General features: G+C 34.6%; 1 long non-coding RNA gene across 22 annotated transcripts; it reads left to right on the plus strand.

Annotated features, from left to right (window-relative positions):
* On the plus strand, positions 315 to 11,207 carry LOC109849537. Of its 22 annotated transcripts, none has more exons than XR_002249138.1 (9): positions 315 to 613; positions 1,549 to 2,708; positions 2,868 to 2,989; positions 3,054 to 3,383; positions 3,550 to 3,722; positions 3,939 to 4,028; positions 4,558 to 4,627; positions 10,755 to 10,813; positions 10,905 to 11,207. It is a non-coding gene; the product is annotated as an uncharacterized LOC109849537 (long non-coding RNA). The 22 variants fall into 22 exon arrangements; XR_002249139.1 differs by having other exon boundaries at positions 11,019 to 11,205; XR_002249153.1 differs by lacking the exons at positions 10,755 to 10,813; positions 10,905 to 11,207 and having other exon boundaries at positions 317 to 613; positions 1,549 to 1,917; positions 2,037 to 2,133; positions 2,427 to 2,708; positions 4,558 to 4,849.

An 11,518-nucleotide genomic window follows, 5' to 3' on the forward strand; every position in this document is an offset into this window, starting at 1 on the left:
GAAGACATGAATTTCGGGTTACTCGAGAGTGTGACATATACACGGGACCTTATTAGGTAATTCTAGATGTTGAGTCATGGCTCAATCCAACTAGACTTAGGAAATAAACAGGAATTCTAACAGAGGAACAAAATTTCAATAAAACAAAAGTTTGAGAGACTAACGAGCAAATACCGAGATTTGAGGGTCAAACTCGCAATTAAAAATGTTTTAAGGCACTAATAATGTACGATTAACCCTTTTTTGTTTTTACGCGTAAAAAAAAAGCTACAGAGCAACTGCGTAAAAATAAAGCTACAGATTACGCGTAAAAATAAAGCTACACAACTGCTCATAAATACGGCGAGAGATTGAAGCGATGAATAATTTGAGCGCGAACCAAAATTGAACCAGAATCGAGAAATTTCTCTTCGAGGGAGTTTTCTAGGGTTTTGTTCTTGTTCCCTTTTCTCCTCTTTAAATCTCCAGCTTCATCGGAGGAGGAAGAAGCTCTTGAAGAGGATCGGAGGAGGAAGAAGGAAAAAGTTTGGTTCTTGAATCAGCCGTTTTCACTCGAATATCTTTGACGTATTTCCTCAATTTGGGAAATTTAGCGATTCAGGGTTTGTAAGTTGTAAGTTAGGGCTCCGATTCTTTTCAATTGTGAATCAATTTAGGTTTTCTGCCCTAATCTCGCCCTTGTTTATTGAAACTGATGAGTTCGGTATATTATTTGACTTTGGAAATTGGATTGCTTTTATTTTCCCGTACTTGTAGCGGGAGATTGAATTAGGGTTTATATAAAAGAGAGAACCCAAGGTTATTCAATTGATTCTCATGATTTCAACGTAGCAATTGGAAATTGAAAGTTAGATTTCTATCTGAGAAGCTTGAGGTAAATTGAGAATAGAGCTTAGAGCTGCATTGTTTGAACATTACTTAGACTTTTACAAGATTATGCTTGTGTGTAACCTGCTTCCATGCTGCTATGTGAACATCAAACAGGATAGAAGCGGGATGTTGAAAAGATAATTGTAAACATTATTTTTTCATTTTTGTTCTCCATCTATAATTAGTTAAATCTTTTTTGTCAAATCATCAATTCAGAGAATTTGCATTTGTCATATTGCTTCGGATTTGATCCTTGACCCCCACAAGCGCATGTGCGTGCGCGCATTTATGAGGTTTTTGCAGAATTGACTAGAATTGAGGGGAAAAGAGAAAATGAGCCGGGCAGCTTTAATTGATTGTTAGCTCAAATATTCTCATGATGACAATACTTATTTCTTGTATATTTTCACATATAGTTTATTGACATATAAAAAAAGAAGTGGGAAAAAGAAAAATGCCTGGAGCTGTTAGTTAGCTTTGCAGAATTTTGTATCTCTTTATGCGACAAATTATGCTATTTCTAGCCAGGATAATGGAGATACATGATGCTACATTTTGTTTAGTCTATTTAGATCAAAATTTTACTCTAAAGTTGTGGAGGGTGAAATGTGCTGTAGGACCTTTGTTCTTTTGTTTGATTATTTCAAATAAATTTAACTCATTGTTCATGTTTGTCAGATTGTTCAGCCCTGAGCTTTGGATCCCATCACTAATTGCATCAGATCATCTAAAAAATTATATCAATGTTGAAGCTGTCAAATCCCATTTTAAAAAGGTATGTATGTGATCCTTTTATTCCCGTTCAATGACTGGCATTGCAGGAATTTTTTTTTACTCTTTATTCTAACCAAGGAGTCAGTCCTCATTTTGCATGCTTGCAAAGGTCTATGGAACATATTCAGTTCCAATAAATTGATGCTAGTTCTGATAAAAGAAAGGACTGACGTACTTTCAGCTGAAAGCATAATTGTCGATCCTGCAAGGGACATATGGGTTCACATGAAACTTCAGATCTATAAAGAAGATCTTGCAGAAATATGCATCTAAGTTTAGTATCTTTTCAGTTATACTCTTGTATCTTTTATGTATATCGTATAATTTCTTTCAAATCTTACTTTTTGAATAACCTTCTATATTTCAGGTTGTTGTTGTTGTTGATTATGCAGGGCAGAAGGTAACAGTTAAGCTCATCCGAAAGATTGATTTACAAAACATTGCTGCTAAGATGGCTTGTGTGACTTCCGTTCCACTTATTTGTAGATGGTTATTCTCTGTCTTCAAGTATTCTTATGCACTCATTGCATTGTAAATTTGGCAGTAAAACATTTTTTTTGCTTGCTAGTTAGGTTTCCTTTCCTTTACGTTCAAAGTAGTTTATCCTCAATTTTATCAGGAAGGTAGGTGAATCAGAAGAAAGAAGACATTTGTACCTCTACCACATTTCTTCAACATTGATGAAGGATGATACTTTCATCACTCTTTTGTTGGCTGTGAACTTTGGTATTTAAAGAACAAGAACTGATACATTTATTTGTTTCATTGTTTTCAAAGAGTAGGAGGGACAAAGACTGGTGATTATTTTGAAGCTGTGGATATTACTATGTTCAAAGGAGGGTTTTTATATAAAAGTATCCATGAAATTAGTCAGTTTCCAACAACCTGATGATCCTGATGGTGATGTGGAAAACTCGTCTGTTTTATTTGTAAACAGAAAAATGGTAAATTTCTCAGGGGTGATGATGTTATAGTTGTTTGAGGAGATCTAAAAAATCTGTTGGGTTGGGTTGAAAAAGTGGAGGAAGAGAACATCCATCAGACTGAAGATGGAAGGGCTACCGGTAATTACTTATTCAAGCATTAATTATCAGTTTAAATTTATTTTGTAGGTACTTTTCCTTTTGTTTTATTTTGTAGAAAACTTTGTGATTGTTATTTATGGATAGCAGATCAAAGCTTCCTATTGTTTGTCTCTTATGATTTACTGAAATTTCTTGCAGTGATATTCATGTATATGTAGGTGCTTAAAGGGGTCCCACTAGGACTGAGGTTATGCTTGTCAAATGGCTCAAGGAACATATTTCAGCAAAGGATGTCATGAGGGTTCTGGAGGAGTGGTAAGGTGAGATTAACAATTTTACTTTTCTTGTTTACATAATTAAATTACTGATGAGTTCCTTAATTAGGGAAAGCAAGGCTCTGTCGAATGCATGCATAAATGAATCTTGTTCATCTATGATGGCCATCACCCAGAGCATGCTGGTTTTGTTTGTGCGTATGCTCAGTCCTGTATGGTCATTGGTGGATCGCAAGGGAACCGTCAAAGAAGTGCATGGCTCTAGTTCTCGTCAACTCAGAGTACAGTTTAGAAATGTTGGTGTGCTTTTTTGCTGTGTTGCATTGGAAACTAGTGCTTGTTATATTTGGAGATATGCAGGGTTTAAATTCCTTGGCTAATTTGAGATGTTCATTTCTTCATTCTTCTAATGGACCAACTACAGGATCTGCCGCAGAAAGTATGCTTGTGTACTTTGCATTGAGTATCTTGTTTGGCCATATTTAATTGCATGTTATGTGCCAAATTAACTTGATAGCTTCCTACTCGGTAACTTGGATTGAATTTTTTAATTTGATAGCTTTCTGCTCATTAACTTGGATTTTTTTTTTCTGATGAGTGTTCAGATTAATTCTGCAAACCTGGTGGAAGATTTGGATGTGACAGAGGGCATAATCCTTTAGCGAGTAGAATTGTTAAAAGTCGAGCAGGTCCCTTGAAAGGATATCATCGTCGTTGAAAGAAGTTACAGATGTATCGGTGCGTGTTGAATTGGATTCACAGATGAAGATTATTAGAGGTAAGCTTCAATTCCAGAAAACCTAAACAAAAATAAGGGGAAATTTTCAGTTTGATATTATATACTAAACTTTCTGTGGTTCTGTAGTTAATAAAAATAATATTGCTGATTGTGCTGTTCGTAAAACTCCATTCCGCTAATTCCCTGGAATATTTTTTCCCCTTCATTTTTTCCTAAGAGTTTGATTCATGGCTAAACATTTTCCGTCTCTATCAGGGAAACACCTTGATACGGCATGGGGAGTCAAACACCTATGCGCTCTTTCACAGACTCTGCTGCTTCAGGCTCCAACGAAAGATCCTGGAGGTTTGTTCTTATCATCTTTGGACTCTTGCAAGTAACTTTTGATTTGGTAATTGAAAATAATAAGACTTGTTCTCCTGTCATGAAGTGAATGGTGATGGTATTTAGGCTTAGCACATTCCTTTGTACACATATTAGCTCCTCTTTGCCACTAGGTCAAACTAGGGGTAAAGATGGTTTAGACCTGCTTTGTGGTTACAATTGTGGGGTCAAGATGGTTTAAGCCTGCTTTATGGTTACAATTGCACATACATGTGTGCTACAATGCCAGCATATATACAGCTTATAAGAAAAAAATACAGGAATATATGGCATATTCAGCCCACCCACATTGGTTAGTGCTTGAAAAGCCTTTGCACCTTTATGTTCCTTAAGAATTCTTTAATGATTTAACCAGTTGCCATGCCTAAACATTTTGTCTAGATAAGCATGTTTTTCTTACGCCTGTTTTCCTCAATATAGTTAAGTTAAATGTAAATCCAGTTTTCCTTGATAGTACTTCTTTCTTCACAATGATAATATCTTTCTACAGCAATACCAATAAATGGCGGTATGAGGACTCATTTGGTTAATTGAGCATGGGCTCCCATGAGTCCCCTAAGGTGTGATTCCCATTGTTTTGTTCCTATTACATTCATTTTGTTTAACCAATGTGGTTGAATGCTCTCTTTTTGGAAGATCCTGAATGCTTTTGCTAGCGTACTGCTATTTTGAATCATGTATGTTTTATTCATAGAATGTAGCTACATGTATTTCTAGTATCTACACCCTTAAAGATGTTGCTGAGATGTTCAAAATATAAAAATAATAAACCTTCCTGTTGATACTTGAGCCTGAATGGGATTTAACTCTCTCTGCTCCCATTATAAGATTGTCTAATCAAATTCTTCAGACTTCCTTGTAAATTTTCCCATTAAGTTTTGATTATCAGATTGTTTAGCTAGATAACTACGCTATTCTTCCAGAAAACATTGCATTAGTTTTTGGCTTCTCCCTCCTCTCTCCCCCACCCCCAATGCCCTCCAACCACCACCATCACTGCACAGCAAACAAAAAGAAATGGAAGACAATAAAAATACAAAAAAGGCAAAAAGGAAGGCAGATTTAAGGGATCTGTTGACAAAGATGGACCCGAAGATTTTTAACTAAATGTTTGGCCCCTGGAAAAAAAATCCTAACGACAATACTTAACATATGTGGTGTCACTATAGGCCTTAAGGAGTCTTGATTACTTTTTTTTAAAATGTAAAATAGCATCAAGACTAAGAATACAACAAATTGAGGATTCTTGCATACATCCTTTTGTTTAGAACAAGACAAGCTAATTTATCAGAGAACATGGACTAAATGGAGCTACAGAAGTTAGGGATTAATGTAACTGGCCTAAATTTTTTAATCGGTCTTTGTTGTAGCAGTTTGCACTTGTCACAGAAACAACTAATTTTATTAATTTTTCAACATTATCTAGTTTGTTTTTCACCAATACAGTTATGAGTTTTAAGCACTCTTTGTAGATTTCATTTAACAAGATGAGTCATCTTGCCACCTTTCCTATGCCATAGCAGATGTTTTTCTTAAGCTTGATAGTTCCCAAATTTATAATGTGTAATGAATTGGTGTAAGAACCAGGGTGACAGCTATGCTGGTATGAGATGACTTGACACTGCAATGCAGAAGGAAAGTTTAAAGTAGTGCATATGAAATATCAATATCTTGGATGGAAAGTGGATGGATACTATCAGATTAGGATCAACTTAATACTAAGCACCAAAGTTTTAGAAATGTCTAGATAGAAACTGCACATTCATTTTTACGTGTTTTGTAACATTAGTATGCCATTCTCAAAGATTAACGCTTCAATTTACAGTAACTAGAATGAGATTGAGCTTGCTTTAAGTAGACTTTGTTCTCTGATAAGAACCTGAACATGGTGCAAGGACCTTGAATACTTTACTTTGATAATGCCTGAATTTCAAAGTAAACTGAGATTTATTCTGATCGATCCATGAAAGTCATATATTTCTAGTTTTATCACTTGTTACTTCCTCTGACCATCGTAGTTGAAGAAGGCTAAGTCTAGAATCTTATATTTTGCTTTTTCAGGTTGGTCTCTTGCAATTTTTATTAGATATGCTATCTTATAACATGTTGACACACGGTTTTGATATCTCTGTCTTAATTTGTACAAAATTTTAATAATGAATGCATAATCTAATTTCTGGCCCTAAAACCCAAAGAATTTCTTGACAAACAACTTCGAGAATACATCCAGCTAATTGTTAACCATGAATTTATAACTAGGTTCCTTACGTTGTACGCCTATATTCACACTTAGAATCATTAGTTTTTCTGAGTCTTTCTGATTGCTTACTACAAGATGTAATACTAGCTTGCAAGATTTCTTCACAGATCTGACAAGAACAGTCTGCTAGAATATCAATGAGGCAAACATATGTTTGGTAATATAATGTATGTGGCACTACTGGAAGGGGTACCTTTAAATTCATCAGATATAGTAATTTTATCTGTAGTTTTTAATGTCACATTTCATGTTTAATCTTCTGTGTGAGACAAGTAGATTTCTATTTTCTTCGTTTTGAGTACTAAACCAGACACCATTTTTCTTTCTCATGAGGTTGAACATTCTTATGAAAATTTATTTTGATTTAAAGGAAAGTTCCTTATAAATTATCTTATCTGGAAATATCCATTATTGATACTGTCATGAAAATCCAAGATCGGCAATTTGCTCACTCTAGGGTGAAGTTTGGATTGGAATTTGATTGATGTGATTCAACCCCCGCCATGTTTTGTATATTAACAATCTCAAGGTTATTAGCTTGACCTTTGCTATTAATTAGCCATGCTAGTGAATCAAAAGAATCAGTAGTTAAGAAGCAGATATCTTTCTGGGCATCTTTTTACTGAATGATAAGACATGTATTTTTCTAAGCATCTGGCTTTAAGCAAATAGCCAAGGGTCAAGAAATACATGCTACTGATGTTCAATAGTCAAAGATACACATACACCTAACTGGTCGTAAAGAGAAAGGTATTGGTGCCTTTGTGTGCCACCTTGTCTGACAACTTAAAAATATTCTTCTCCCCAATCATTAGATCAACCGAGTCAATGCCTGTATGCCATTAACATTATATGCTATTGGCATACAAGTGAGCAAATAGGCATTGAGAATCTGTCTTATATTGAATATTTTCACACTGGCCACTTTTATGCTAACTCATTGATGATTAAGTTAGGATTCTTATGGCAAAGATCGGTTTGTTTGTCTGTATCTGGTGTCAGGTTCTTGAGTTTGATCAAAATCTATAGAGGAATGGCCGGTTCAGTCGTGTCCAGCAATTAATTCATTACTAGTTGAGAAACCTTTAAATTATCTATATAATCCTTGCCAATAATACAACTGTTCATCTGATTATGTTCATCTGATTATGTTCTGTCAGTTCGATACTCATTTAGATCACTGATTATGTTCATCTGATTATGTTCTGTCAGTTCGATACTCATTTAGATCAGTTAATGAACATTGTTGGAACGTCCACATGTTGAGCCTTCGATACTCATTTAGATCAGTTAATGAACATTGTTGGAACGTCCACATGTTGAGCCTTTCATCTTTTGCTCTCTCTTTTCGTAACATGGTTTCTTTCATGAATTGTGGTCTAAATTGATACCATGAAATCTGATACGTGTGCTTATAACGCATCATGTTTTATTTACAAAGGATTAGGACTTGCCATGGTGGAGTTAGATGTCGACTTTTTAGATGAATAGTCAGTCATTGGATGTTGACATCCTAACTGCAGCCTTCCTCCAACTTGCAGTGTGGGATGGATTAGAACTTAGCTAAACATATGCATCATGCAACTATTCCTTGAGTTTGTTATTTGGTGTTGACACTGTTCCTGATAAGCGTTGAACGCCTACTCGACCTTGATAGCTTGTGTTGGGTAAAAATTTGATATATTTTTTTCGCTGATGGCTTTAGACTTGACATTTTCCGACTTTGCTAGCTGTTATCACACATCCAAATTAGACGTACGTTCAGCATTCAGCATCTCCAGAAAGAAGAATTCTTGCTCCTCCTTTTCAGGGGAAAAACTTATGTATTGATCTATCAGAAACCGAAGTCTTCAACCAAACTTCTGAATTGAACCCGGAAATATATTACTTTGAGGAAATCATCTCACCATTGATGAGAATCCATTATTGCCATATGTATAATGCACGATTAAACTAGAATCACTTTATTCTCTAGTGATATCATAAGCACAGTGCTATGAACTTAGATATAGAGACATGGGTGAGAGCACGTCAGCATGGAGACCTCATTTATTAGATTCTTGAGCGCTATCCTTCCTGCAACTTGCGGAATTTATAGTCTTAAAGCTCAATATAAAGTTAATTGCACGTGTGATAAGTCCAATAAATACAAAAATAACAGGCTCCAGACCTTCTCAATTATGCACTGTAATACTTAATGGATGAATGCTAGGGACCATATAATGTTGATTCTGACGCGATCATCAACTGCTCTACCTAGTTTGCAAGTTTAGAGCATCTCCAATCACTCGGCAAAATCTCCATCCCTCCAAATTTGGAGAGTGAATCCTCTCCAATCACTCTCCAAATTTGGAGATGGTTCATTCTCCAAATTTGGAGAGTGAAGCTAGAATTTGGAGAGGCTCTCCAAATCGCTATTCAAACTTTCATTATTTACAACTTTGCCACTTTCAATTATTTAATTTCTTAAAAATTATCACTTTGCCATCATTCTTAGTAATTTAAATTAGATGTTTAATTTCAAATAAATATAGTTAAAAAATTATTAATCTAATTTTCGAAATAATTATATATTTGGAAAGTTCTTGTTGAGATCTTCAAAATGAAACTAAGATTAATTTATTTTAGTATTATTATGAAAATATTATTTTTTTAAATTAAATAAATAAGTAACATACATGAAAATTTAAATACGGAGGTCTATTTAGCTTGTCCCATAAGAAAATACAAGCATAAAACAATATTTAAATTATATTCATTCGTTGTCGTGCCTTTGCCATAAATGTTCAATTATGTTGATTGATCTAAGTAAGATCGTCGATCAAATTGAACGTGCTTACTATCAACAAAAAAAAAAAGAAATTATTGATAGAAAGGAATATAGAGCTCTATCATTCGACTATGAATTTTCCTCCAGAGGGCTAAGAGGATTTTCTGAGCTTCTTAGAGGAGCTATAGGAGGAGAAAACGAATACAGATTTCCCTCTGGAGATCAAGGAGGATTTTCTCAGTTTGCGGGAGAAGCTGGTTTTGTAGGAAGAAATGAATATGGGGGTTCATCGAGAGATCGGGATAGAACCGGTAGTTATAACGATAATGACCTGCCGGAATTTTAATTGTCTGTTATCATATTTTATGTTTGAGGTTTATGTTTGCGACCTATGGTATGTTGTATTAGAGGTTTATGTTTGCTTTCTTGTTTTATCGATGTATGCTTTGTCATTGTTATTTCAGATTTTATTTTTTTAATATGTTGTATTGCATTATTAATATTGGGTTCATTTTAAAGCTCTCGTCGACACCTTTCTAATGTTATTATTATTTTTCCAAAATAAATTATTAAAAATAAAATTATTAATGTAAACTATAAACATTATTAATTTATATGGCTTTTGTTGACAAAAAAATTAAAAGAAAAATATTTAGAGAGTGTGGGTTGGAGCTAATCTCTAAATTCCACTCTCCAAATTGGAATATTCTAGGAATATTCCAATTTGGAGAGTGGAATTTGGAGATGCTCTTATCAAGAATTTCAGTTTCTTTTACATGCTTTTATATATTCAATTATCATCCTTTATCATAGTTGTTTTACAATTACATTTAACTCTTCTGATCTCTTATGATTGCTAGCATTTGGCCTGCAATTTGTTTTAAGTCATCCTAATTTGACTCAGAATTGATGGCTTCATTTTCTCATAATAATTCCGGTTGCTAGGTAGTCCACTTCAGTGACTTTCCTTGTTGCATGATCTAACTCCAATCAGACACATGTTTTTCTTTATAGATCGGCCTAAAACATTATATAATTAATTCCCCCTAATCATTAGATTAAGTTTGCTATCATCCTGCATTAGTAGGGCTTAGAGCATCTCCAAGAGGCTCCTTATCCCATATCCTAGCTCAAATTTAGGGAGTAGGATGTGAATAATTGGCTCCAACAAGCTCCCTATCCCATATTCCAAATATAGGGTCCTTGAGAGCATCTTCCAAATCAAAGACAAATTGAGACATTCCCTGTATCTACAGTACTTTGGGGAGCATTGTTAGAGCACTTGCTCCTTATTTGACTCTCTATTTCCTGGGATGGGATATTTGCTCCTCAAATATAGGGAAAAGCTAGGATCATTGTTGGAGATGCTCTTAGACCCTAAAAGTTTTGCTGTCTTGTATTGAGATAGCCTCAATCTGGGCCTCACACTAGTTTTGTCTTGTATGCTACTGTAGTTTTGATTTCTGAGCAGTGAACACCAAGGGTGCTTCTATTAGAATGTTCTTGAATATTGATGAGATTGCTTCAATTTAGAACTTTTTTAAGTTTACTGTAGAAGTTGCCATACTTGTTGATTTTCTTATGCTGATAACTTTTTTTTTTTTTTTTTTGCGTTAAAAAGTTCGTTACCTTTTTTTTTTACACTCTCCTCTTTCAGAATGTTCCGTCGTCACCTTTTAGTACACAGCAAGCTGCATCTTGTTTCATCTAATAAGGGTAAGGAACTTTAACGTGATAGTTTACTTTAACGTGATAGTTTAATGTAAAGTCTCATGATTTCAAACTTTTAAAAACTTTACTTCTGTAGAGGCTCCAAACCTTTCAAGTTTCATGTGAGGGTCTTGTGCGCAACTATAATGCAAGTCATCATGGGCTTCCATCCCTTTTCCTTCCTTTATGGTTGTTAATGTTTGGCTTTTAGGACATTTTTTGGAATTGACGGAAAGCGACCTCATCAATTCAATTTCAACCTTATTCCTGTGTGGGATTGGATCGGCATGTAGCTTGGTTTATGTATGCATAAAGCACGTTGTTGATAAAACTATTGCTTTGATTTGAGGTCATGGTCCCTTTAAGAAAACTCTATGATGCACACTCTGATCTATGCATCTGTTCACGATGCCAGATTTGAAGTCATGGTCCCTAATGTTAGCTTTCATCACTTTCAATTGTTTGTTTGTAGTTGTGAAAATAGTGTAAAGTGATTTCATATGCTGACGTGGCTTGTAAAGTGATTTCATTAAAAAAAAAGATATGATTTTAGGAGAAAGCTGACATTGAAGTCAGGAAAAAATAATAAAAAATAATTCTAACCAATATGATCATTTGAGTAGGGATCATTTTTTACACTTTCCGAACAAACAATTAAAATTACATTTGCAAACCAAACAAGCAATTTATGATTCCAATGGAATAAAAAAC

This window comes from Asparagus officinalis, chromosome 7 (assembly GCF_001876935.1).
Source record: "Asparagus officinalis chromosome 7, Aspof.V1, whole genome shotgun sequence".
Taxonomy (NCBI): domain Eukaryota; kingdom Viridiplantae; phylum Streptophyta; class Magnoliopsida; order Asparagales; family Asparagaceae; genus Asparagus; species Asparagus officinalis.